The 27,158-nt window shown below is 53.1% G+C and overlaps 1 protein-coding gene across 3 annotated transcripts in view; it reads right to left on the bottom strand.

The window, feature by feature from the left end:
- PAIP2B (poly(A) binding protein interacting protein 2B) overlaps positions 1–26,691 on the bottom strand; it is a 42,052-nt gene extending 15,361 nt beyond the window's left edge. The window contains exons 1-3 of one of the 3 annotated variants that reach the window (XM_074951967.1): positions 26,559–26,688; positions 4,461–4,591; positions 2,927–3,090 (exon numbers count right to left, since the gene is read on the bottom strand). The gene's annotated coding sequence lies outside the window, so the exon portion shown is untranslated. Of the gene's footprint in view, positions 1–2,926; positions 3,091–4,460; positions 4,592–26,558 lie in introns of all 3 variants that reach the window. The other 2 variants (XM_074951966.1, XM_074951968.1) reach the window with 2 other exon arrangements.
- Positions 26,692–27,158: the final 467 nt, after the last annotated feature.

Below are 27,158 nucleotides of genomic sequence, written 5' to 3'. Positions count from 1 at the left end.
TTCATCTTTCTGTCAAAGTACCTCCTGTGGCTGCAGCGCATGCTGCCCGCAGGGGAAGTTCTGCGAGCACAGTAACCGCCCCTCCCCGAGCAGCAGCAGCGATGCTGACCAAAGCTCTCGTCTGCACAGCTGCGTGTACGCTGGGGGTTTGCCAGCTTAGCATGTCACCGGGGAGTGTGGTTTTACACACCTGGCCGACACAGCTCCACTGAAAACTTTGTAGCGTAGCCCTGACTTTAGTGACTCGCCTAGGGCCACACAGAGTCAGCAACAGGGCTTGGAACAGAAGCCAGCTCTCAGATTCCCAGCCCTGGGCTTTCCCACCCCATCCTCTTTAGCCGACTTAGAAAGTAAAAACTAAATATGCTCTTTGAACATTTAAACACAGGAACGCTCAGGAGTTCAGGTTTCAAATTCTCTTCACGTTAACTCCTCCACGTTGCCCCACATCCGATTCCTACTTAACCAGTTCGCCATGCAGGAGGTACAATAGACGCAGGCTAACATTGCATGGCGAACCTTAAGGGGGCAAACACACCAAACTTAACCTTCTTGCCTTTACTATTGAAATGGATTCCATGGGGCAGTCCTGGCCTCTCCCCTGACTGGAAAGGGGAGGTTACATGACTGAATAGGTGAATTCATTTCTAACGTCCAGGATGATTGCAAACCGGCTCATTTACAGGCCTGTCCCTAGAATCAATATCGCCAGCGCACACACTTAACAAAAAAACCCACCAACAGCAAAAACCACGACTCAGGCCTGCAGAAATTCTGAGAGTAACTTAGAAGTCATGAGACTTTTTAAAATAGGTGATTTTTTCCCTCAACCTTCTGGTTTCTCAGCCTGTCAGGATGCACCTGGGTTAGGTTTTTAAGCCATCTCCTATAACCAGTGATGAGCTGCCAAAATCTTAACAACGGGTTCCCTCCTCACCCCACGAGGGGGTTGTTGCCCACCCCCGCCCCCCGGGACTCCTGCCCCATCCAACCCCCCCACGTTCCTTGATGCCCTCCCCCCCAGGACCCCTGCCCCATCCACCCCCCTCCCCTGACTGCCCCAGAACTGGGCAGGAGGGTCTCATGGGCCACCGTAGTGGGTGCCCACCACACCCCTAAGAGCCAGAGGCACCGGCCGGGGGGCGAGGTGGGGAGTCCTGGCGGTGCTTACCTATGGCAGCTCCCAGGAAGCATCCGGCAGGTCCCTCTGGCTCCTAGGGGTGGGGGAGCGTAGCTGGGGGGAGCAGGGGGAGCGGCCGCTCCCCACATCGATCACATCAAAAGTGGTACCTTAGGCGCCGACTCCCTGGGTGCTCCGGGGCTGGAGCGCCCATGGGGAAAATTGGTGGGTGCAGAGCACCACCGGCAGCTCCCCACCCCACGCCCGGCCCCAGCTCACCTCCACTCTGCCTCCTCCCCTGAACACGCCGCCCCGCTCTGCTTCTCCGCCTCCCGCGAATCAGCTGTTCACGCGGGAAGCCGGGGAGGGCTGAGAAGCAGGCAGCGGCTTCCTGCTCAGGCCGAGGGTGGCAGAGGTGAGCTGGGGCGGGGAGCGGTTCCTTTGCGCTCCCCCCCACCTCCCCCCGGGTTACTTGCTGCAGCGCAGGCGGCCCTTCTTGCGCCCCCCTGCCCCAGCTCACCTCCGCTCTGCCTCCCTGGGCCTGAGTGGGAAGCTGCCGCCTGCTTCTCAGCCTGCCCCAGCTTCGTGTGCGAACAGCTGATTCGCGGGAAACGCGGGGGGGGAGGGGGCACCGAGAAGCAGAGCAGGGCAGCGCATTCAGGGGAGGAGGTGGAGGCGGAGCGGAGGTGAGCTGGGCAGGGAGCTGCCGGTGGGTGGTCTGCACCCACCAAATTTTCCCCTTGGGTGCTCCAGGGCTGGAGCACTCCTGGAGTCGGTGCCTAAGGCGCCACTTTTGGCCGGTTAAATTTAGAAGCCCCTTTAGAACCGGTTGTCCCTCACGGAACAACCGGTTCTAAAAAGGCTTCTAAATTTAACAACCGGCTCCAGCTCACCACTGCCTATAACCATGAGAGCTAGAAACTTTTTACTCAAAAGCTGAGACACACATTCCCATGACTCCAGAAGCTGGAGCTTTAATAACTACAAATATCATGAGACACGCTAAAATTGCATGAGGCGAAACACATCTATCTAAATTCCTACTGTGAATGGAGGGGAAAACCATGGAAAGAGAGGAATGTGAGATGTAGGCTATATAAGTGTAAAATACTATTAAAAATCAAACCCCACAAATTAGTTACAATGTGTCTGTGGATGTTTAGTCTTCCCTGGGGTTTTGGGTAGCTCCAACTCTGACAGATGCCATCTTGCAAGGCAGAGGAAAAGTGGGATGAGTCTTATTTGACTCGACCCCATGCACTTTTCTGGCCACATCCAAAACAGGTCTCATTCCATAGCACCCTGTCCCCACCCACAACCATGCTGAAATGTTCCCTCCTTTTAGAATCTGGATCACAGCTGGCTTCAGATCTGGACTCTGGGCAGCAGACTGACACAGTCTTCCTCCCCACCCCACGCTTCCCACAACAGCTGGAATTCTGCAATACTCATTTAGCACATGTACTATGGGGGAGGAGGGGAAGAAGCCACATTTCCTGTAGGAGAACAAGGCCTGAAATACTTACCCATCATAATTTATTTGCTAGAGAACTAGACCCACTAGACAGAGGTGGATCCAAAGCATAAGGCTGTGTGGGGGCTGAGAAGCCCAGCTCCCCTGCTGCTGGGATTTCTACCCTAGATCCTCACTGGTTATTCTATCAGCCTCTGGCTTGTAGATGACTCTGATGTGAAGCTCCACACCCACGTTTTAGCTTCAGGAAATAAGGATCTTTCCTCTTTCACCTCCCTCTACCGCAGCCGCCTGGTATATGGGGGAGAGGCCAACCCCTCCTCCACGAATACCTCTGCTGCTGTTCCAGTTGTCCCCAAGCAGTAGCAGGAATCAGCTTGTTCGGCTGCTGTCTACAGGGTTCTCGACAGTAGCGGAAACTGACCAGAATCTTAATGTTGCATCTGTAGGGCAGAATAGCAGCAGCAGGGGCCCTGGAGCTGTCTGTCTGCAGACTCTGGAAGACAGCACCAGGTCCCATTTGGAAGGTTTAGCACAACCAGAAAAGCTGAAGACGTTTTTGTTTTTAAAATGACTGCTTAAATGCTGCAAAAGTTAATAGGGTGGGGTCCTCTTCCTTGCTAGGGCAAGCTTCCCAACCAGGCATCACTCAAAGCCTGGGGGGAAGGTGGTGGAGAAGGTAGGAAAAGAGTTGTGGAGCAGAGGGTCGAGGGGAAGATTACAGAGGCAGGGAGGGGGCAAGAGGATGCTGAAGTTTTAGAACACAATAGAGTTTTTCCTCCCCTTTAAGAAATCCAATCCAGTCTCCCCTTATTTCTTTGCTCCGCTGAGAAAACAAGATGTTTACACAGGCAAAGACAACCCCTCATGCAGGGTTAAAGAACTGGCAGGGATTACTGTTCCTTAACACTATCCAGAGTAAACCCTCCTATGCAAACACAGGGATGTGGCAGGGACACTGATCTTAAGCTGGCAATGAGGTTTGCACCGGGTGTGAGCCAGGAGGAGCTGTACCAGTAACTGCAGAGATTGGGGCAGTTAAAGTGGCAGCACAAAAATCAAGCGCCCCAAAAATAAAATGAAACAACAAAAAGCAACCTCTGCCATCCACCCACACCTGACAGCATCAATCAGCTGTGCTAGGTGTAATCCCAGGCCTGCTCCCTCAGTGCAGCTCGACCCACACCGAGCAGAGCTTTGCAGCAGTTTCCCAGCAGCAAAAGGATTCCTCCATCGCTTTGCCAGGCACTTGAGAACCAAATGTGAGCTCACCACCACGTGACAGGGCCCGCTATCTGCATCATCACTCCCTCCAGCGCTGGGGAAAGGAGTGCTACCCTGCTGAGCAACCACCACCAGTAGGCAGGAAGAAACAACTGTCTACAAAGAAATCGAGGGAAAACACTGAGCCCTGATGAGGTACACCGTGGGAGGGACACACTCCAGGCCAGGAGCTCAGAGGCTCAGCAAAGGCCGGGAACTTTGAATTGGAGAAAAGCAAGATGTAGCCAGAGAGACAGCTAGGGCTGGATTAATCTTTTGTGGGCCCCACGCACCGTGTTTCGCCTGTGCTCCACCCTGAGGCCCTGCCCCCACTTCCACTCCACCCATGCTCTACCCCGCCCGTGCTCAGCCTCGTCTCCCCAGGGGTGGAGGGGAGGGCGGAGAGGAGTGAGCGGGACCTCAGGGGGAAGAGACCGAGTAGGTGTGGGACCGAGCGGTGCCATGGTCCAGGTGCCGGGGCCTCTTCTGAGTTTGGGCCTGGACCCATGGTGTCATTTTAAACCTGATACCGGAGACAGCTAGTTACTGAGTTATGGGGCCGTGCCCCACAGCACACCCCGACTGTCTCCCTTTCTCACATACCTTGATGGCTGTGCTTCTCTTTTCCTTCCCACCGTGCCGGAGTCACTCAAGAGGGCATCTCAACACCAGGCTACAGATGCAGACCATACAGGCCAGATGGAAGAAGACAGCTGTTTGTTTGTAAAGGTGACCTGCAGCAGGAGGCAGAAAGTGAGCCTATACCCTTCTTCATGACCTGCTTGGTCATTCCATTTTGGAAATCCAGGTCCCTAGCCAGGGACGTTCTGTGATGATTGCCAGGACCCTGTTTCACTAGTTCTCTAAGCACTGAATGCCATGAGATAAAGTCCTCCCAGCCAATGGCTCATTGGGCGGGCGCGGTTCAGGCAGGTCAGTTTCATGCCCAAGGGTACACAAGGCAGCAATGACTGCCACGGACTGCCCTACCCCAATGGACCAGGTACCCTTTTCGCAGCTGGAGGTGGCCTTTCAGTGAAGGACTTTTAGTCAGACTGTTTAACACAGACATCCTTTCTCCAAACTGCCAATTAGCTACTGAAGTTACAGATTCAGCACTCTGCCCCTTCACGCAGCGTGCTCTCCAGAGACGCCCTCCAACAAAGCCCCGCAAGGATAGAGCTGACAATCCTGGTATTTATAAGGCTACAGAAAACAGATCAACTCCGGCACCCTCCAGCCCCTGTGCCACACAGAGGGACAAACCTCAGTTCTAGAATACCCTTTGCGGATTGCCTTTACAGTAACAGTTCAAGTCTCCCAAGAACACTTCACACTCGTACAGAGCTCTTCAGAGTTCTCTACTGATCTTCTAGGATACAGAAGAACAAAAAACCCAAGAGTTTTGGCAGACACACAAACCCTCCTGCTTCAGGGTTTAACTCGACCAGCAATCAGCCTCCCGATACACATTCAAAAGGCTGCTGCTAAGATCATTTCCTAGCTCGTCGCTTTGACCACGTCACCTCTCTCTTCACAGCCCTCCACTGGCTCCCCCTGCTTGAGCACAAACAAACAAACTGCTGGTCTTCACTTTCAAGGCCCTTCACAGCCAGTCCCCATCCTACCTATCTCATTTGCTACCAAGCTGTTGATCCTCACTCACAATCAGCCCACAATAGCAGTCTCCAGCACCCATTTGTCAAATTTTCATACACCCTCATGCTTTCTCCAAGGCTGCCCCTCATGCGGGAAGGAGCTCCCCATGAACATCTGCAAAAGTAACGTATCGTCCTCCTTCAAACTCTCCTCTGCCATGATGCTTGCACAAAACTGACAATGGTTAAACTGCTGCTGTGCTCGGACCACCACCACCTGTCATGCTGACCAAAGAGGTCTCATTGTTTCCTTCTGCTCATTTCTGTCTCCCAGCTCTTGTCTTATGTTGAAACTAAGTCCCTTGGGGCAGGGGCTCGGTTTTATTTTGTTTCGTTTCTAACCAAGAAGTACTGTAGCTAAGCATCACCACGTTACAGATGGGACAACGAGACAGACTGGCCAAGGCCACACGGAAAGTCAGTGGCGGAGTTAGGGTTGCAGCTAAAACAAGACAGCAGCCATCACACTACATTCAGACTCCCATCCTTGCTGTTATTAGATTTTGCGGAGAAACTCAGTGCAGACACACTTAACCATAGATAAGTGCACTGTTCACGTGCCAATAGAGCTCAGGGTAAGCTCTTTAGGCATGCAGTAGTTCTCCAAAACGGGCCAGATTTTTGGAGCTTAAACGTGCCCACCCTCTGCACACCAACATCATAGATCATTTGAAAACTTATACTATGCGTATTTAGATGAGGTCTGACATGGAGCTGTCAAATGTCGCCATCAGCCTGCAAGCAAGGTAAAATAACGGTACCCAAAAGGAGAGCCATTTTTTGCACAGTTCCAGAAACAAGGCAACATGACTACAGTGGTTCATTTCAACAACTTACTGCCGTGGGTTACTGGTCAACGCAACCAAACGATAATATATGAAAAGACTGTTATTGGTTTTGCGTGGACAAATTCCGCCCCCGCCCCAAAACAATGAACCTGTTTAGCCTGTGGTAAAAATGACGACTATCAACATTTTGCAATACCCTAACACGAAGTGTTTTCATGTCGCATATTCTTAAATTGTCAAATATCTCACAAATCGTTTTCTATATTTTCAGTTGAAGTTCACTGACCAGATGAGTCTCACACTGAAGGCTGTGCACCAGCCACAGTAGACGCCGTACCTACAGATTGTACTGCATAGCAGGTAGATGTAAAGTATGGGAATTCTTAACGTGATGCTTCTCCATTGGTAAACTTTTGTATGTACATTGTAGCATCCAGTCTGCCTGGTAGAAGGTTTTAATTTGCAATCACCTACACGTGTTGTACTAGCCTTTGAATTAAAAAGTTAATTTCTAGAATATGTCAGACACACTTATGCACAGGTCAGTATTAGCGTTAGACATGACCATACACAGCTTCATGTTATGAATATGCAAACGCTATGACCTAACAAGAAGCAAGGAGGACAAAGTCAACAAACAAGTCCTTGTCTCTACATTGAAGAAGATGAAGATCATGTTACAGCTCTCACCAACCATATCATTGATAAGACAAACCCATTTGGCCCTGAATCACATCCAGAGGTGCTTACCAACATATATCTACTAGTCTGCATGTAACATCAGATGTATCAAGTCTCCACAGACAACAGCAGATGTTGGTGAAGAACAAATGGAGAGATCTGAGAGACGTGCACTTGATTCTGATAAGTCATCTAGCTTCAGCTCCATCAAGAAATGTGGCATCTAGGCATTTGCTGACGTGGCCAGACCACCACATTTAAGTCTGAAAAGGGAGGGACAATCACAGCAGCTGTCGGTCCAGAAATTGTTTTTTCTGCACAGCCCTGTTCTTTGCAAAATGCCTAGATGATGTTTCAATGGGAACTGGGCTTAGTCACCCAGTAAGATTGGTGTATTGTCCCTCTTGCTTGCTGATGGAACTATGAGAAGACCAGACAAAGCTGAATCAGACATCAGCTGGAAGCTCAAGTGAAGGAATCCTGGAGCTAAGAGCATGCCACAAAGAAACCACAGTGTACACCAGAGCTGCCCTGGCTGTCTCACAGGATGGCTGGAGACTAATGCCACACATTCGACCAACTGGCTGCTGGGTACTTGAGGCAGGCCTGAAAAGGGTATGACAAAGCTAATTCTGTACTCCGAGTCTGACAGACAGGACAACAGTACCCTGTGAAAGCTGCAGAAAGACAGTGCCAGAGAGAATCTAGGGTTGGATGCAGGAAACACCAGCTGGCTGATGGACACCCTGTGCCTCCATGAGAAAAGTTTCCACAAGTGAGGTCCAACGAGTGGTCCCTTCTGAGATATATGGTTCAAAATCCACCTGAGCATGTAGGATCACACCCACCACAAACACTCCTCCTAGCTGGATGCTTTCCAGTGGTGAAGTAGCACATCCATCACCAGCAGCGGTGTTGTAGAAGCCCAAGACCTGTACAGTATCAAGCACACAAGGATACTTCCTCGCGCTGTACGTGCCCATACGGCTTTTGGTTCCTTGGAGTCAAAGGAAGCATAGTAATTAAGTCACGTGACACAGATGTTTTGGTCCTGGCTGTTCACTAGCTTCCAAAACTGGAACACACAGACGCCGTGTGGATTGAAACAAGAACTATTACCAGCACAGCTGACAAGCATCACTCATACCTGTGCCTGCAACTGGGGACGCACCTCACTCCCGACTTCTGCAGTGAATCTCCTCCTGCTGTACACATGTGAACAGGAGGTGACTGTGTCATCCCTATTGGGTGCGTAGCAAGGCGACCAAATCAGTGGGGCCTGCCACTCGCCTGCTGTCAGGGTTATACACTTCCGCTTGTGCACCGATGCCAGCCCCCAGCCAACTTCTCCTGGAGCACTTGGACCGTTGCACGGCCCAACAGCTGGATCGAACATGTCCCCTTCGGACGTAGCCCTTGGCCATAGCAGTTTTCTGCACAGGGGGAGTGAGAGATGCTGTGAGCTAGCATGGTGCTGGATACCAGCCAGGCTGTTCTGACTGCACAGGATTTCACTGAGCTAGAGCCAAGGCCCCGAAAGCCAGGAAAGCACTAAGGAACGGTCACTGGCTGACACGGGCCTTTGCCGTTAGATCTGCCGGCAGGCTGCTGCTCACACAAGCAGCAGGAACCGTACAGAACATGAGTGGACTGCATCCTTCAGCAAGCTTATTGCTAACATGTACCACAGTGATGGGCATCAAAAAAATACCTGCACAGATAGCCAGAAGGGAAAGAGTTATGTGCAGGAGTCAGAGCCACTGGTCCTGCACCGACTGTTTTAGCTTTGCAGCTCACCTTTCACCACGCTATCCACTGACTTCATTGTAACACAGCTGTGTCAGTTAGCGGGGTACAACTCAAAATTGGCCTGTATGTATATGTCAGAGCAGGGAATTGGGAAGCAGGGGTGAAACCCTGGTTTCACTGAGGTCAATGGCAAAACTCCCATTGGCTTCATCGGGGCCAAGATTTCACCTCAGGACTTCTAGGTTCTTTCCCAATGCTAGCTACACAACAAAAGGCAAAGTCACTTAGCTGCCCATGGTCTCTCTCCTGGAAGAAGAAAGTAAGAATTCTGACTTATGTCTGCAACGTTACAACCACTAGTTAACATTTGTCTGACAGCTTGTGATTCTCAATATCCATGGAATTTACCTCAGAGTTCACTTTTAGGCCATCCTTCATAGTACAATTCTCCAGCATGTAAGATTTTAATTTAAGAAAACACATTTCTAGGCCTCACATGGTTCCAGGGACATCTCTGAAAACAAGACCAAATATAAAATGATGCAGTCCTGCCTGCCTGAATCTGCAGACAGTCTGAAACAATGGCTTTAAGAGGGGTGAATCGCCCCATTCATCTGAACAGGATGTTAATCCTGAAATCTAAAGATGGCACTTAAATGTTAACACTCTGATTCTTTCGCAACACATCTTTTTCATCAAATACTTCCCCCGCATGCAGCGAGTGTGCTTATGACACAATCCCAAACTTCCTTCCCCTATATGCTGAAAGCCCAGTTGTGCCCTGTGTAGATGAAAAGTCCACCAGCTTCCCACCCTCCTGACAATTGCTACAACGCAGCGACGCTTGGTCAGTACAAAAGCGAGCACTGTCTTAAAAAATGTAGGATCAGCACAAAATCAACTGAAATCATCAAACTAAACACAGGGACGACGGTACTGAATGGATTATTTTCATTCCGAATTCTTAAAAAAAAAAAACACACAAAAACCCCTCCATTTACTCTAAATGAGCATGTCTCAAAATTGCCATTCTGCAGCGTATGGAAGAGTCCAGCAATCCTGCAGCAGAATAAAGGTCCTGTTCACAGCTGCATTTGCTCTATGGCACCCTGCACAAAGATCTCTTTGCATCTTCACAGTATTTTACTATAAAAATCTATCCGGCCACATACTGGTCTGAAGTCACACTGGTGTAAATCTGGAGCAACTTCATTTAACCATTACTCCATATGTACTCTGGCGTAACCCAGGCCAGAATCTGGCCCAATGGTTTCATAACACCCCCCATCAGACTTAAGATGCAATCACACATCAGGCAGCTTTGCTCACATCGTTCACCAAGTACAGCCACTCGTACTGCAGTGTTTCAGAGCTCTACTTCACAGTCCTCTTGCTGTCCTTATCGCATGGCACTCCAGCTCCAGGTTTCAGCCAGAAGGCACCTCAGAGCTCTAATGCCAGAGCTTTTTAATTCTCATCAACAGTTTGATCTTCTGGCATCCGCGTCCCCTCAAAACCCAGATTTCCAGCTCCAGCCAACTCTTGCCATTTCAGCAGCTCTGCTTCTTGCAAGGGGCTTGCCTATGGTCACACCAAGGTGGATTCCTTTCCTTGGGGTTTCAATGCCAGGTCATGCTTGCTCAAGCCGCTTCCCAGTGAGCACAGCTGAATTCGGCCAGGTTGCACAGTATGGTCTGACCTGATATCAGAGAGAGCCCAGCACACCAAGAAGGTCCATCTGAAGACAGCAAAGCTCCTGCCTGCTTCGTGCTTCTAGAAGAGGTCTCCTTCATGCCAACGCTGATATAAAACGGAACCCAGATTGGGGCCTAGCACTCTTCAGCGAGATCTGCATTCAGCCCTGCATGGCAGGTATGTCACACACTCAGTTCTGAGAGAGAGAAGAAAGCACCATTAGGGTCCATCAGAGCACAGCATTTAGTGGCTTCATGCAGCACTTTGCTGATATAAGAAAAACCACAGCAATCTTCTGGAAAGGAAAGCAGGCAGCCCCTTCTCCACAACACCAAGTCCGTGGGACTTGTTCCACCCAAAGCTCTAATACTATTGGCCTGGTGATGCCATGGGCTGAGTCCAACATCTGTGCCTTCCCTTACCCAGGCTGCTCGGGACTCTTGCCCAACCCCTCACCCCATCCCTGGCAGTTCTGAAGAGCTCACCACTGTCGTCTGAGGTGCTAATAATGCTTTGCACTTAGAAAGCACTTATCACCCAAGGATCTCAAAGCCCTTTACAGAATACTAGGGCCGAATCCTGGTCTCACTGAAGACAGCAGGATTTTTACAAGTTAGCATTATTCCCGTTTTACAGATGGAGGAATGGAGACAAGGAGAGACTAAGGGTACATCTGCACTGCTATTCAACGTCCACGGCTGGCCTGTGCCAGATGACTTTTGCTAAGGGGCTATTTAACTGCGGTGTAGACGTCCGGGTTTGAGCTGCAGCCTGCCCTCTGGGACCCTCCCACCTTAAGAACATTTACTCCACAATTAAACAGCCCCTTTGCCCAAGCCCGGCCAGCAGGGTTTTAATTGCAGTGTAGACATACTCAGCATGTCTGTGGCACAGCCAGGAATAGAAGCCAGCTGTCCCGGCAGGCCCCAGTGCTGTGCTGTCCTGTCACCCCAAGGCCATCCCATCAGAAGGGCACTCAGAATATGCCCCACATCCGATTCAGGATGGACAAAAGTTAACTTAAGGGTTTGCGAGAGGACTTTGTCCCATACAAAAGGCCAGTGACAGTGTGACGGAGGCTAGCTCGCACCCATCATCTGGGTAGCCACATACCACCTGTTCCTCCTCCGAGGAAAAAAGTCGTATGGGGCAAGAAAAAGAAGAGATGATGGGAGGAATGGAGTGTTAACACTTTCTACCTTTCAATCCAACGGCTGCAGGTTTCTTGATGCAGGTGTGTTCTCCTTGCTCCTCCCCATCCCTTCATCCTTCCCTGGATTCCGATGGTCTTGCTAGGCAAGATTTCCAAAGCGGTTCTTCTCCTCCTCATCCACCCCTGCATGGCTTGAGTACTATCACTTCAACAGACTGTGCCAAGAGCCTGCAGAGCCGCTTCTCTGCGGGGTTTGCCCCGCCGCCAACCTGGATCACTTCCCAGGTCAGCGTTTCACACGCAATGATCCACAGCCGAACCCTCTACCCCTCCTCCACTTCACTGAGTCCCAAGCACCAACTGCTGCAGGTTCTGTTCTAGACAGGGGCAGGTTTCGAGCATTTGTTCAGCTTTGGAGAAGCACTTCCAAGATTTATGTATCTATTTTTAGTCTCCACGCTACGCCAGGTTAAATGTGAGCTCTGCCCGATGTGTTATTTATCTGACAGTCCAGAGCAGAACTGCAACCGCTGGGTCTGTTGAAACTCCGCCACTGCGTTCTCACCTCCTGACTGCATTGTGAAGACATTGCATGGCAATCTCTCTGGTTTAAGCAGTGACTGTCACAGATCCTAGCAAGCACCCTTTTCTCGCTAGGAGGGGGAATCCATGCCTGGATTCCCAGGAGTGTTTCAAGCTCCTGGAGCCTGAATGGAGTCCAGCCACTGCCCCGATCTTGGAGTCCCTAGGTGCTCTCTCAGACCACAGACCTATCTGACAACCCTCAGTGTTGGAACCTGCTGTCCAGCCACCTAGGCCCCCTGGGTGCAACGCTGACCCTTCAGACCCTCTCCCCTGATTCTAAATGCACCCCTCTCCCAGAACTCCACTCAATAGATGTGAAGCTTCTGGGTTACAGCTGAACTCTCGTCAGAAATGCACTAGCTGAGAAGCAGTCAGCACACACATGCTTTGACACTCTTCCAACTTTATGCTCTTTTATATTTAATCATGTGAAGACCTGTAGAGTACAGATCACACAAAACCAGGGAACAGCCTAATCGCAATATCCCCCACTAGGTCACCCTTCCCTTGGGGGATCATCTGTGGTCCATCAGGAGGGTTCTCCGCCTACTGGCCTACAGTGCCCCTGCCACCGCCTCCCTCATCTGAATCTGATTCCGTTTATAGACGCTGCTGGGGACACCTGCCTCTAGGCGAGCAGCTGCAACATCCTTCATGCCCACGGGGAGACGAAGCACAATGACCCACATGGTACACGGAGAGCTGTCAGTTTCCATGATCAAACCAGTTCCATTTCACAGAGCCTGAAAGGCAGGGTGCAAAAGGCATGGGACACTGTGCATGCTCCAAACAAGTGGAAGGGAGTTTAGGGAAAAGCAACAAAAAGGATCAGGAGGGACTGATCTGTGAGCAAAGCCTGCCTGCTAAACACCTACAAGGATTGGGTGCAACAAGTGTCCACAATGCTACTAATGACATTCGAGAAGATGTCAAACCAAACAAGGAACAGACTTGAGAAGCTGCTGTGTTTGCATACTGATGGGCCAAGGTGTCAGCGTTTTGGCATGGAAAGACCCAAGACATTCCTCATCTGATTCATGACACTGCACACAGTATTGAGACAGCACTTTAAGAGGCCATGCGGACTACCTACGTGAAAACCCAACTGTAAGGACGCCCTGGTTGAGTCTGCGGGATTTGAACTCAGGACCTTTGGATCTAAGAGCACAAGTCTCTATTGCCTGAGCTATCTGCCACTCGCCTACTGTCAGCATTATGCAGGTCCGCTCGTGCACCGATGCCAGCGCCCAGCCAACCTGTCCTGGAGCACTTTGAACATTGCACGACCCAACAGCTGGCCTGAAGGATCTAAAAGAAGCAGGTCCATCAGCTCAGAGGCAGTCGCTGACTCAAACCTTTGTAAGCGGTCTCGCCGCTAGAGGGCGACCGAGCCATGAACGGTGGGTTACACAATGAACAATGCCGATACAAGTATCGCCAAAGCTACAGCAGCAGCTGAAGCCAGTAAGTGATAACATCTAAGGTTCAGCTTATCTGGGTACTTTAGCCAGCGGGAGCTGCAACGTGAATGTAAGAAGACATTGTGTTGATTGGTGTCTCTGGAAAATGCTGCTGCAGACGTCAGCAGAAGCTACAGGTTAATTAAAGAGCACAAAAGTGTGCATTTTATGGAAACAATTATTGGCTTGATGGGAGACACAACAGTGGTGTCAGATGTTTTAAAAAGAGACGAAAGTTGCCAAACAGAGCTCTGCTGTGTACTGAGAGGCACGTATGTGTTTACGACTTACTCACCAGCCAGATCCCCACCTACACGCCATCCGTAATTGGTACAACGAAGAAAGCTTTAAAGAGGTTTAAACCAGTCTGGGAAAGACGGAGGGAGAAAAGGAACTGGAAAAACTGCCTGGAAGACATTTCAGAGCCCTGCACCAGACACAGTAGCCATTCAGTGTCTGATTTACGCCGGCTTCACAGGTCCAAAAAACACAAATTGGCGGGGTGGGGGTGGGGGGGGTAAAGTAAGACTGTAAATCACTTCTGTCGCAGTTGTCCCAACCATGATCAGGGCCCCATTGTGCTAGGTGCTGTACAGATATGGTGGGATACTGTCCTTGCTTTGGAGATTTTACAACCTCAACAGACAGCAGGAGAAAGGTAAGGATTATTACTCCTGTTTACAGATGGGAAAACTGAGGCATAGGGTAGATTAAGTGACTTGTTGAAGGTCAGACAGGGAGTCTATGGCAGCGCAGGTCCCAAGTCCCCCTAGTCCCAGTCCAGCACCTTAACCAGAAGGCCACCCTTTATCAAAATACTGTGGGGGTCAGGGGATCCTTTACATGCAAACATAGGAAAATCCCAAAAGGTAAAGTTACACTTCAAGAAACTAAGCACAGGTGTTGTATGAAGATGCTGCAGTCTCCTTCCTCTGAAGTATTAGCGATGGCCACAGGACACCGACTGGGGTGGGCCAGTGCTCTGAGGTGGCACCGAACTCTCTCTGTCCCTCCTGAGGGCTTGGCTGGTTCTTGCTCACATGCGCAGATACCGATTGGTATCTGTGGGGCTGGGAAGGAATCCTCACCAGGGCAGATTGGCAGGGATCTCGGGAATATTCCACCTTCTTCTGCAGCGTGGCGTGCAGATCACTTGCTGGAATTATCTGGGTATCTGCCACTGCATGGGCCTTGATGCCCCTTGGTCCATCCAATTCTGTCTGTAGCACAGAATAGTTGAGTCTCCTGGGGGCTGTAATTCTTTGGTCTAATTCCTGTTGTTGAGTTAGTTTGAAGGTGGCGTGGGTGCCCTGTGCCATACAGGAGGTCAGACTACATGATCTTGTGAGCCCTTCTAGCCCCAAACTCTACGACTCCCAGGTACATGTCTCCATCCAGTCCTACTTGACCACAGAGACTAACCCAGGATCGGGGAGGACAGCCTCCAGCTGAGCAGTGGGGCGAGGGGGGCAGTGGTACCGCACATAGAGGAAAGAGGGCTTTTCCACTGTCAAGATGATCAGTGTGCAGCCGTATGCATGTTCCATGATTTGAGTGGGGAGAAGAGGCCAGAATGAAAGTGGAAGGACCTGGGGAACAAGCAAAGGGCCAGGAGGCAGGAGAGGCTGAATTCTACCCTGTTACCTTTTGCTTCAGTTTCCTCACCCGTTTCACACGGGTATCATGGGAATCAACTATAGTTAATAGCTCCACAGTGCTTCTAATACTTAAGTCACTGTATAAAAGCCCAGTTAAAGCTGTCTGACGGGCTAGCATTGCATTTCCACTGCACTTAGAATCATAAGATAGAATATCAGGGTTGGAAGGGACCTCAGGAGGTCATCTAGTCCAACCCCCTGCTCAAAGCAGGACCAAGCCCCAATTTTTGCCCCAGATCCCAAACGGCCCCCTCAAGGATTGAACTCACAATCCTGGGTTTAGCAAGCCAATGCTCAAACAACTGAGCTATCCCTCCCCCCCACTTCCCAAGGCTTGTTTGCTTTCTTGTGTCTTCATTAAAATGCAACCAGGACTTGGTGCACTCTGACTTCCATGCTTGCTTTTTAAAAAAATCACAATTGTGTATTAAAGATTCCTGCCCCTACTTAAGCTGTTTATGATCTTAACCCTACCACCTTCAGCGGCCCGCAGAAAAATTTGGGCTTGTGCCATTTTTGATTCTTTGCGACAGATACAAAGGCTTGAGCAGTTTTTCTGGGCTGCTCCAGGTGACACTTCATTCCCATTTCATTAGCCAAGTTGCCTCTTCGCAACTGATTATCACAGAACCATCAAATTCAGCTTAACACAATGTATTCTCTGTGCTCGCCACGGCGCCAGATCATAGCTCTCATCCCTACAACCCAACAGGTCACGGAGCATTTCCAGCCTTTTCAATTAAGGTGCGAACGCTTACAATACACCTCCTCCAAGACCCCCAAAAGTCCTCCAGCAAAACAAGGGAGAAGCAGAGCCAGACCTCCTGAGAATTCGAAGGTACAGACAGAAGCCAGAAAAAGCACTTAGAAACAGGCCTTCCGTGTCCATCTTAAAGTAACAATCAAGTGCAAAGGGCCAATTTCATTGGCCGAGCAAAGCAAGGCCCTACACAACTTGATGGCATCTGTCTGTAAGGGGATAACTTTTGAACACTGAGTCCAATCAATTCCAGGGAACGCTCTAGGCAACGATGGGCAAAACCCTGTTGAGTCTGGTGAAAAAAAAAAAATCAGAAAAACAGAAGGGGGAAATGGGGGCCACATGGAGCTCCTGGTCAGCAGAGCTAGCAGCTACAGCCACCTCTGTAATAGGCTACAGATCAAAGAACCAGCCGAGGACAGCCACTAATACCTTCCAGCTAACACCCCCGATCTCAGCTCTGCCCATCCTCCCAAGAAGTATCTAAAACATTGACCACTCCCCACCAGAATGACTTACCTCTCAGCAAGAAAAAATACTGGTGCAGAGCCCCTGACACGGGGAGGGGGGCTGTAGGGAGTCCCTGACAGAGTGGGCTGGGAGGGGAACACCGAAGGAGCTTGTAGGGGGAGTGGAAAGATGCTCAGAGCCCCGGGTGGGTGCAACGCGTGAGACCCTCTAGTTCCCTTTGTAGCTCCCCTTTACCTGCTGAGGGGCTCTTGCGACACTGGAGAACGAAGTTTCCCAGCTCAGTCAGCTACTTCACTTCCTTGGTAATCAGTGACTAAGATGGAAAATATATTGAAGTCTGCTTGCCGCTACCTGCTCAGAGCGAAGGCACAACATACCCACGAGCGTCCCACTGTTGGCGCAATCCCCTCTGCCTGCGAGAGGCTTTAAACGCTCCGTTCTTGCTCCATGCACCAAGACCGAACTCATGAGAACAAGCAAAAGTGACTCCACCCTGATGAATCTTAGCCACACTTGGCACGCAGGGAAGCTGGAGACTCCAAGCCAAGAGATGATGAAGGACACACACTACAAAACCCATCCCTCCACTGCTGCCTAACCAGAAGCCAGCCCTGGGCATGGAGTAGGGATTCCCACCCACCCCCATCCCCGGTGTTGCAAAGTTCTTGCTCCAGCAGGTTATGTTGTGCACGGCATATCAGTGCATCTGTGGGATGGGGAGTCTTTTGCCCCTTCCCGAGAGCCAAATGAAAGAAAGGCGGCACCGAATGGGGTGCAAATTCAATGTGGGTTCCAGGCTTGGCTTTGCCACTTTGTGTGACCTTGCTGCCTTACTTCTCATCTCAGATTCCGCCTCTGTACAATGCAGCTAGAACACGGACCCCCACAGAAGGGTCACAAGGCCTAATTCATTGGGGTTTTAAACACCAAAGGGGGCGCTCACATTCTACAGCCTACAGAGACTGGTCTAGGGCCATTCAGTGGGGAATGTCAAGGGTTATGCACCAGGGGCTAGTAGGTGAGCTAGGGATCCCACTACTGAACTCTATAAAGAGCGCTGGGAATCCTTGTGTTTGCACACTGGCTGATCATTTACCAAAGGAAACTCCACTTAGACACAGAAAACGAGCTCTCCTCTCTTTGGATACTCGCATAGCTCTCCACCTCTAAGAGCAAAGGTTTTCTAGGCCAGTAGATACCACCCCAGCTGTACAACATACTTCAGGCTTCAAACCCTCACATTTTAGCTGGAAAAGTCACATCCAAAAAAATCCATTACATCTCACTCGCCCAAGCCCCTACCATCACTGCAGAAGGGCTCTCTAGAGTACAGTATTAAAGTTTCTCAAGCAAGGGGCTCCTTCATGTTTCCTAGGAGTCTATTCCACACCATCTGACTCCCTGCAGAGCTATGTTCACCTGGACTTCCCCCCACTCGGCTTAATCAAATTTCTACCGACCCAGACTGTGGCTATGCTGGATGTTTCTTAAGATCATTATTAGCTTGGTGCAGCTGCACTACCATTAGCTACAGCTGGAGAGTGAGTGTAGACAGCCACCAGCATTTGAACCATGGGTTCATCTAGCCGTGCCCCCAATATGGGCCCAGATGATACCATGGTGTATCTACATCCACAGATGTTTATTCCAAACAAATTGGGAGCTTCGGGGGGGGGCGGGGGGGGAGAGAAGAAAAACCAGCCACGTCACAGGTTGACTTCGCTCAAATCCTTCCCAAGTTTTAGTCTGCCTCAGTTTTTGACGCAGCAGCGTATTGTAGAATCCAGGTATACTCAGACAAAGCGTCGTCAGGGCTCACAATGGTTTCAGGATCGGAGCCATGAAACAAGTGACAACAAGCATGCAACTCCACACTAACAGCCTTCAGGGTTAGGCTAACCCTAACCCTGCAGGTCTGCCATTCCTCAGGCACAAAAATCCCTGTCTCTGCAAGGCAAACCCAGCTACGGGTCTAGAACATCCCTTTGCTCCCCTTCTATGGGTCACCACTTTGGTTTAGACCAAGAGATTACAGGCCTAAGCGAAGGCACCAGGATCTGGGCTCCTATCCACTGCTAACACAGGAACACAAGTAACATAACAGTTTGTTTACATCACCTCCTGCAAATGACTCATCTCCAGTGACCACACCGGTGGGAGTTATATATATAAGCTTGACTCATAAGAAGAAATATTTTATCTCCCCGCCACGCTCTCCCCCACACACAAATAAAGACCCCTTTTGGGCCGAGACTAAGCATGGACGTTTTTTAGGCTTGGGAGAATTCAGTTTTTACTGTTTATAATTTCGACCAGTAATATCAATGTTTATTTTGAAGCATTTTTTACTTTTGTCGAGTTAAATGTGCACAGCTGTGGGAAATTATGGAGGGATCAGACATTAATTGCTTAATGACAGCAAATGTTGCGATTCAAAAAGCGAAAGCTTTCGAACCATTAAAACACAAACTGTCAATATCACGTCAAAATATACAAAATAAATATCCTTAACTCAAATGCTAATTAGTTCTCAAGCAGCATTTTTCTTACTTTGCCTCTCTGTACGTTTCGATCATGTATGGCAATTTTTTTCATCAGTGTGCGTGTACACGGTGAAATCGACGTTCACCGACATTTGCCGATAACAATCGAACCCTTCCAAGTCTAGACATTCTCAACCCAGGATATATATAAAGTTCCGAGCAGCTGAGTGAACACAGAGGGAAGATTTCATGCAACCTGAACTATGGCATTCGCTATCATGAGAGCAACAGGACCGAATGCCAGCATGCACCAGATTCACTTGGCCGTCCCAATCACTTGACCAGCAAGGAGGCACAAGGTTCAGCCAGAGAGAAAAGTCGTGCGTGACTGGCCATGATGTTCTCATACCAATATACAACTTGTCGCTACACGTTACAGTGGAACCTGAAAAACCTGCATGTAACAAATACCTGAAACATGCAAGGCAGGGAAGGAGCTAAGCAGCATAGAGCATGGTCAGGCACCTTGTTCTTCCCCCAATAAGACAGACATGATTCTGGAGACAGTGGTGCTGGCAGTTCAGCAGGAAGCGCTCTGCCCTCTGACTCAATTCCAAAACCTCTGGCCAGCAGGTGGCAAGGGTCCCTGTGGTGGGGGACAGGCTGTCTTTTGGGTGAAGATTAAAACAGCCACTGGTGATCACTGAAGACCCCATGTCCTGAGATGAAAAGCTGTTAGCCCCAGCGTCCAGGCCCCTTTCCAATGCGGGATAATTACATTAATGAGGCACCAAGACTATTGTGTCCCATTCAGAATTTTAGGCAGCTTTAATTACACTCTGCCAGTCTGCAGCACCTTCCACCACAGAATCTCAGAGCCCTGTGTGAATTAATGCTTTTACACTGTGGGAGCTGTGGAAGCCTACCCCGGCTACCGAAAGTGAGCAGATCTGATTCTGGCTCTGCGTAGAGGGGATCAGGCATGGAGAAACACTGGAAACTTAGTTTCCTTTGCTTTGTTTTGTAGTAGATTGAGGTGCATCAGCAGGGCAGGACAGAGAGCAGGAAAGCTGCAGGTCAGGACTGAGGTGTACTGGCAAATTTGTGGATGGGAGCCAAGGGATGGAATAGCAGGGAGTGCTGTGGGTCAGGATTGAGGGGACAAGGGGCTGGCACACTGAGGTTTGCAACCAAGATTAGCTGGGATATGGAGAGACTGGGAAGGGGGGGGAGGGTGTGATATTTGCACAATACCTGCCCACAGACCGTGCATCATTCTTCATGAGTACTGCTCCCACCCACAATAAAAGTTCATTGGTCTTTCTGCCCTTTGAGCCTCTCCGTGATTTCCTTGGAAGAGAGACACAGGCAAAACGAAGGAGAAACCCACAAAAGGAAGTTCTGGCACTAGAGATGCACCAAGGTATTTCAAAACTGATGGCTGTCTGGTAACCTGTCCGGTAAGCTTGCGGCTGCACTGTATTTACTGAGATTGCTCCTCCATCAGGTGCACACCCGCTTGTTACGGTACCATTTCCACAAGAGGCAGCGTGTGTGCTGGCTCAATAAAGCCCTCCAAAGCCTTCTGCTGGAAGCCAGGAGTTCCCAGACAAGGAACTCCACAGAGCAGACAGAGGGGTGGGTGAGATTTTCAGCTGATAATACCAATTCTGACACCATCCCGATGAACACACTAACTCACTGCACGTAGGCCTGGCAGGACACGTGGCTCTGAGCCTCTACTATAGGCAACGGCTGCCTCGTCAGGCACTCTGCGAGGCACCTTTTCGTTAGGTTGTGTGCAGCTCTCAGAACAGGAAGGAATCCTCACGGGTGAGGAGGTTCGTTTCCTTCTGCAGATGTAAGCCATCCTAGCAGGCTTGCTGGTCTTTAACGTCTGACCTACACAAGTCATTACGCTGCACACCACAGGTCAGTGCAACGATGGCAATGGGGATGCAACCCCGAACTCCTTGCTCCAACAGCGATGGTTCCATTTAGGGCTGTCGAGGAATCGCAATTAACTCACAACTATTAATTGCGCTGTTAAACAAGAAAATACCAATAGAAATTTATTAAATATTTTGGATGTTTTTCTATATTTTCACATATATCTTGTATTCTGTGTTGTAACTGAAATCAATATATTTGAAAACATTCAAAAATATTTAAATAAATGGTATTCTATTATTGTTTAATCACGTGATTAATTTTTTTAGTCACTTGACAGCCCTAGTTACATTAGCTGTTAACACTGTAGGGTCTATGACATGTGGTAGTCCAGCTGCAATTCCATCCAGGAAGGGACAGTGGTTTGTGCATGCACACACTGCCTACTTCCTTACAGTATATTACTACACACATCAGCTGTGCTCTGCAGTTCTCACACAGCAATATTCACACTACCCCAGGTAAACCGGACAGAATCTTAAGACGATAAACACTGAGGATCTTAGTTTTTCCAGTGCTGCAACCTTGCTCAGTGTCTATCTGGTTTTCTTAATGTGAGCCAGTGCATATGGCAGCGGTTGGACTAGAAAGTGCTAGTACTCCAGATCAGCCCCTCAGAGGTTGCTGCTGAAGTTACTGCCAGTGAAATAGTTAACGTTGACATTTAAGCGTCAAATGGGGGCACGACATACCTTGCAGGGCTGTTGTTTCCAACTGTCTGCAGACGCGGGCAGAGAGCCCTGCAACAGGTCCCATTTGTAGGTCTCTTTTCACCCAGAAAGCCTAGGACATTTTTAATGAAAGCTTGTGGCACCTTAGAGACTAACCAATTTATTTGAGCATAAGCTGAGCTGTAGCTCACGAAAGCTTATGCTCAAATAAATTGGTTAGTCTCTAAGGTGCCACAAGTACTCCTTTTCTTTTTGCGAATACAGACTAACACGGCTGTTACTCTGAAACCTGTCATTAATGAAAGCTGTGATTCTGCAGAAACCAACGAGGCCACCTAAGAAATACTGGTGCGGGGAACTGAGCGGTAACACCTCAGTCCATCTCCACATACGCCAGCAGACAGTGCAGCGACAAGCTTACCTTCCAGGGTTCTGCACGAAGCACGCTCTCACCCGGTGTCACATGAGAAGACAGGCCGAAGCAGGGCTACAGGGCTCTCAGATATACCCCCAAAACTGGACTAAATAAAGGATTTCCATTTAGCACATATAAAACCAGCAATGCCAGAGCCAGTTCAACTTCTCTTCCAAGACTCTATGGCCAGCCTGAGGCCCAAGGCTACAGAGCAAGTGCCTTGCAAACATTACCCTCTATGGCTGAGCAAGGGGCGATATCAAGAGGCTCTGGAAGGAGCAGTGTCCACAGGGACCATGATCAGGGCACAGCCTGGCTGAAGGAGTAAGACAGAAACATTCTTTGGGGAAGGGAAAGCAAATCTCAAGAGCTCCAAGTGCCTCCTGAGAAGAGGGTAGAGAAAGCCCTTTTACAGGGGGAGCAGATCCCCATCAATTCATCAGACCACTGCTAGTTCAGCATAGGGCTGGGTGACAAGTACATTACATCACTTCTGGGCCTCCCAGAATCAGCACTGGGGAACTTGCATTATGCGAGAAGCAGCATGTTACAGACAGATGGCTGCCCAGCAGCCCAGAGAGGATGATCGGGGAGCAGTAGTATTTCCCACCTCCACCCCTGAGTCTGTTAGTCCTGCCCCCAAAAGGCTCAAATTGCAGGGAGATTAAGATTTGGAGGAACCTTCAAGGTGGTTAAAAAGGGATCAAATCATCCTAGGAGATCCATATCCCAGATTGCGAGTTCAAAGGCAGGACTGGCCCTCCTCTCTCCTCCACCAAGAGGGGAGGACACATAACTGCCATGACAGTGCATCATCCTGTTCCGAGTTTCATCCCTTTTCACCCTAGAGCACAGTTAAAGCCACCAGTGACATGCTACTTCCTCAGGGATCCCACGAGGAGTTAATAATGTGGGCTGCTTGCTCAGGCCTCTGGCACAGCCACAGCTAACTGCGCTCGGTTAGAATGTTTAATCAATCACCGCATCATGCCCAGCGCGCCAGTACACAGGCCCATTCGTGCCGGCTAGGAGAGATGAAAGCAAGAGGAAATTCAACACTTTTTGACAGCTCCAGACCACAAAGGCCTGGCAAAGAGAAGCAAAACATACATCGATGCTGTTACTGTCCCGGGTGGCTCCCGTTCAGCCACTACAAAAAGAACGTGCCAGGAGAGCAACAGCTCCTGAGACACCCTGGGGGTAAAGAATTAATTAGGTGTGTGTGCCTTAAAGAAATCCTTCCGATTTCTTAAATCTCATGGGGAGTCCATGAGAATCTCTCACAAGTAAGTCACAGAGCAGGAGCCCGGAGAACCCCTGCCTGTCTGTGCCCATCCGCCAGGACCCATACAACCACGGCCCCATCCCCAAAGGTTGTGCAAGGAGACATCACTGCTTTAAGATGATTTTCTTTAGGTACCCAAGCTCACCATGCTCTTGGGACATGCATCCCACGGGCTACTTGACGGCTCCCTTGCCATTTAATAAACACCTGGGAGTAGGGGGGAAAGTCCTGCACAACATCATCTGCAGGGAGAGTAAGTCAGGGATCTAATCCTACCAGGCCCTACAGTACTGGTGCCCGGCCCAGGCGAGGGCAGCCAAATCAGGAGCTTCACTCTCCTTCTGTCTGAGGCACTTACTGTGAGAACCCACTTTGCCAGTTGAACTAGATGAGGATTATGACAACCTCCCCTGTCACTGCGACATCCTAGGGCAACCAGCCCAGTTCGGGGGGAGGGCAGGGGTGTTAGTAAAAGGTAAAGCAGCAAGTAGGTCCCCAAGGAACAACTCTGGGGCAAGTTCTGGACAGCTCAGCCGAGGGATGCCACGTCCCCTCCTGTCCCACCCATTCCCAGAGGCACCTGGGGTCAAGCGGACAGAAAAGGCAACCAAGAGCACACTGAGGAAGAGAACAGGAAGTGTATCCAAGGGAGTCCCCCTGTGTGTGTGGGGTGGGATGTAGGGGAGGGCAGACACCAATGGGAATCCCAGGCAGGAGGGCTGGTCCTAGGAGGAAGGGGCAGAGCTCAGTTAAGAGGGCTAGTCCTGGGGAGGGGCGGTTATCCTGAAAGGAAGTCACAGGGGATGGGGTGGGGTGTTCCATGGAAGGGGCTGTTCCCAGGGGAAGCGGGGGATCCCGATGGGAATCCTGGTCAGGAAGACTGGTCCTAAGGGGCTTTGATGGAGGGAACAGAGCAGAACTCAGCCTGTTTGGGGGTGGGGGGCAGCGTTTGAGAATTGGTCCTGGGGAGGACAGAGCCCAGAGGAGGGGGGGGCGAGTCCCAGCGGGAGCACAATGGAAGGGTCTGCCGGGGGGAGGGAGGGACAGAGCCCAAAGGGGGAAAATGGGGGAGTCCCAGGGGGCCGGAGTGGTCCCGGAGGGCAGGGGGGACAGAGCCCAGAGAAGGGGGGGCATTTCCCGAGGATCCCAATGGGGGGCAGAGCCCTGGGGGCAGGGGAGGAGCTGGGGGGGAGCAGTCCCGGGGGGGCAGAGGGGACAGAGCTCAGAGAAGGGGGGCATTTCCCGGGAGATCCTGATGGGGGGCGGTCCCAGGGGGAGGCGAGGGGGGAGCGGTCCGGGGGGGGGACAGAGCCCAGAACGGGGGGGCGTTTCCCGGGGGATCCCCGGGAGGGAGGCCGGGGGGGGGGGGCCAGAGCCCGGAACAGGGGGGGCGTTTCCCGGGGGATCCCCGGGAGGGAGGCCGGGGGGGGGGGGCCAGAGCCCGGAACAGGGGGCGGTTCCCGGGGGGGGGGCCAGAGCCCGGAGCAGGGGGCGGTTCCCGGGGGGGGGGGGCCAGAGCCCGGAACAGGGGGCGGTTCCCGGGGGGGGGGCCAGAGCCCGGAGCAGGGGGCGGTTCCCGGGGGGGGGGGGGGCCAGAGCCCGGAGCAGGGGGCGGTTCCCGGGGGGGGGGGGGGCCAGAGCCCGGAGCAGGGGGCGGTTCCCGGGGGGGGGGGGCCAGAGCCCGGAGCAGGGGGCGGTTCCCGGGGGGGGGGGGCCAGAGCCCGGAGCAGGGGGCGGTTCCCGGGGGGGGGGGGCCAGAGCCCGGAGCAGGGGGCGGTTCCCGGGGGGGGGGGGCAGAGCCCGGAGCAGGGGGCGGTTCCCGGGGGGGGGGGGCAGAGCCCGGAGCAGGGGGCGGTTCCCGGGGGGGGGGGGCAGAGCCCGGAGCAGGGGGCGGTTCCCGGGGGGGGGGGGCAGAGCCCGGAGCAGGGGGCGGTTCCCGGGGGGGGGGGGCAGAGCCCGGAGCAGGGGGCGGTTCCCGGGGGGGGGGGGCAGAGCCCGGAGCAGGGGGCGGTTCCCGGGGGGGGGGGGCAGAGCCCGGAGCAGGGGGCGGTTCCCGGGGGGGGGGGGCAGAGCCCGGAGCAGGGGGCGGTTCCCGGGGGGGGGGGGCAGAGCCCGGAGCAGGGGGCGGTTCCCGGGGGGGGGGGGCAGAGCCCGGAGCAGGGGGCGGTTCCCGGGGGGGGGGGGGCAGAGCCCGGAGCAGGGGGCGGTTCCCGGGGGGGGGGGCCAGAGCCCGGAGCAGGGGGCGGTTCCCGGGGGGGGGGGCCAGAGCCCGGAGCAGGGGGCGGTTCCCGGGGGGGGGGGCCAGAGCCCGGAGCAGGGGGCGGTTCCCGGGGGGGGGGGCCAGAGCCCGGAGCAGGGGGCGGTTCCCGGGGGGGGGGCCGGGGGGGGCCAGAGCCCGGAGCAGGGGGCGGTTCCCGGGGGGGGGGCCGGGGGGGGCCAGAGCCCGGAGCAGGGGGCGGTTCCCGGGGGGGGGCCGGGGGGGGCCAGAGCCCGGAGCAGGGGGCGGTTCCCGGGGGGGGGCCGGGGGGGGCCAGAGCCCGGAGCAGGGGGCGGTTCCCGGGGGGGGGGCCGGGGGGGGCCAGAGCCCGGAGCAGGGGGCGGTTCCCGGGGGGGGGGCCGGGGGGGGACAGAGCCCGGAGCAGGGGGCGGTTCCCGGGGGGGGGGCCGGGGGGGGACAGAGCCCGGAGCAGGGGGCGGTTCCCGGGGGGGGGGCCGGGGGGGGACAGAGCCCGGAGCAGGGGGCGGTTCCCGGGGGGGGGGCCGGGGGGGGACAGAGCCCGGAGCAGGGGGCGGTTCCCGGGGGGGGGGCCGGGGGGGGACAGAGCCCGGAGCAGGGGGCGGTTCCCGGGGGGGGGGCCGGGGGGGGACAGAGCCCGGAGCAGGGGGCGGTTCCCGGGGGGGGGGCCGGGGGGGGACAGAGCCCGGAGCGGTTCCCGGGGGGGGCCGGGGGGGGACAGAGCCCGGAGCAGGGGGCGGTTCCCGGGGGGGGGGGCCAGAGCCCGGAGCAGGGGGCGGTTCCCGGGGGGGGGCCGGGGGGGGACAGAGCCCGGAGCAGGGGGCGGTTCCCGGGGGGGGGAATAGAGCCCGGAGCAGGGGGCGGTTCCCGGGGGGGGCCGGGGGGGGACAGAGCCCGGAGCAGGGGGCGGTTCCCGGGGGGGGGGGAACAGAGCCCGGAGCAGGGGGGCATTTCCCGGGGGGGGCTGGGGGACCGGGACCCCTCTCTCCAGCGCGGTACCCACCTGGCCGGGCTCCGCCTGCGCCGCAGGGGCCTCTCCGCTCGCCGAGGCCGCACACGCTGCTCCGCTGCCACACGCACACCACTGCCCGCGGGCGCTCCGCTGGCTCCGCAGGCTGGCCCCGCGCCCCATTGGCTGAGGTGCCTGTCACTCGCCCAGCTCTGCTGCCCGAGGGCCCGCCCCCTCTTCTCCATTGGTCGCACCGCGCACACACTTTCGCCCCATTGGACTACGTAGCTGTCGTACCGTCCGCCCCCCTGAGCCCCACCCTCTCCGGCCCTGTCCCGCCTCTCCATTGCCTCCTGCGGGCAGCCTCTTGCATCCCATTGCTCAGAACGTGCCCCGCCCCGCTCCCTCAGAGCCGGCCTCTTATCCTCATTAGGCCGCCTCACCCATACTCCGCTCTCTATTGGCCTAGAAGCCTGTCACTCTATTGGCGCTTCCCAAATCCCGCCTCCAGAGCCCTTTCATTGGTCCTTTTCGCCACTGCTCCACCTGTGCAGTCAAGGGAAAAGAGGCATATGGGCGGTGCTTATTGGACGACGGTCGATTCCACGATTGACTAGCTCAACGCGTCTCCCACGTGGGGCCAGGGGATGGGAT

Source organism: Natator depressus, chromosome 4 (genome assembly GCF_965152275.1).
Source record: "Natator depressus isolate rNatDep1 chromosome 4, rNatDep2.hap1, whole genome shotgun sequence".
Lineage (NCBI taxonomy): Eukaryota > Metazoa > Chordata > Testudines > Cheloniidae > Natator > Natator depressus.
This window is presented reverse-complemented; position numbering and strand designations above follow the sequence as displayed.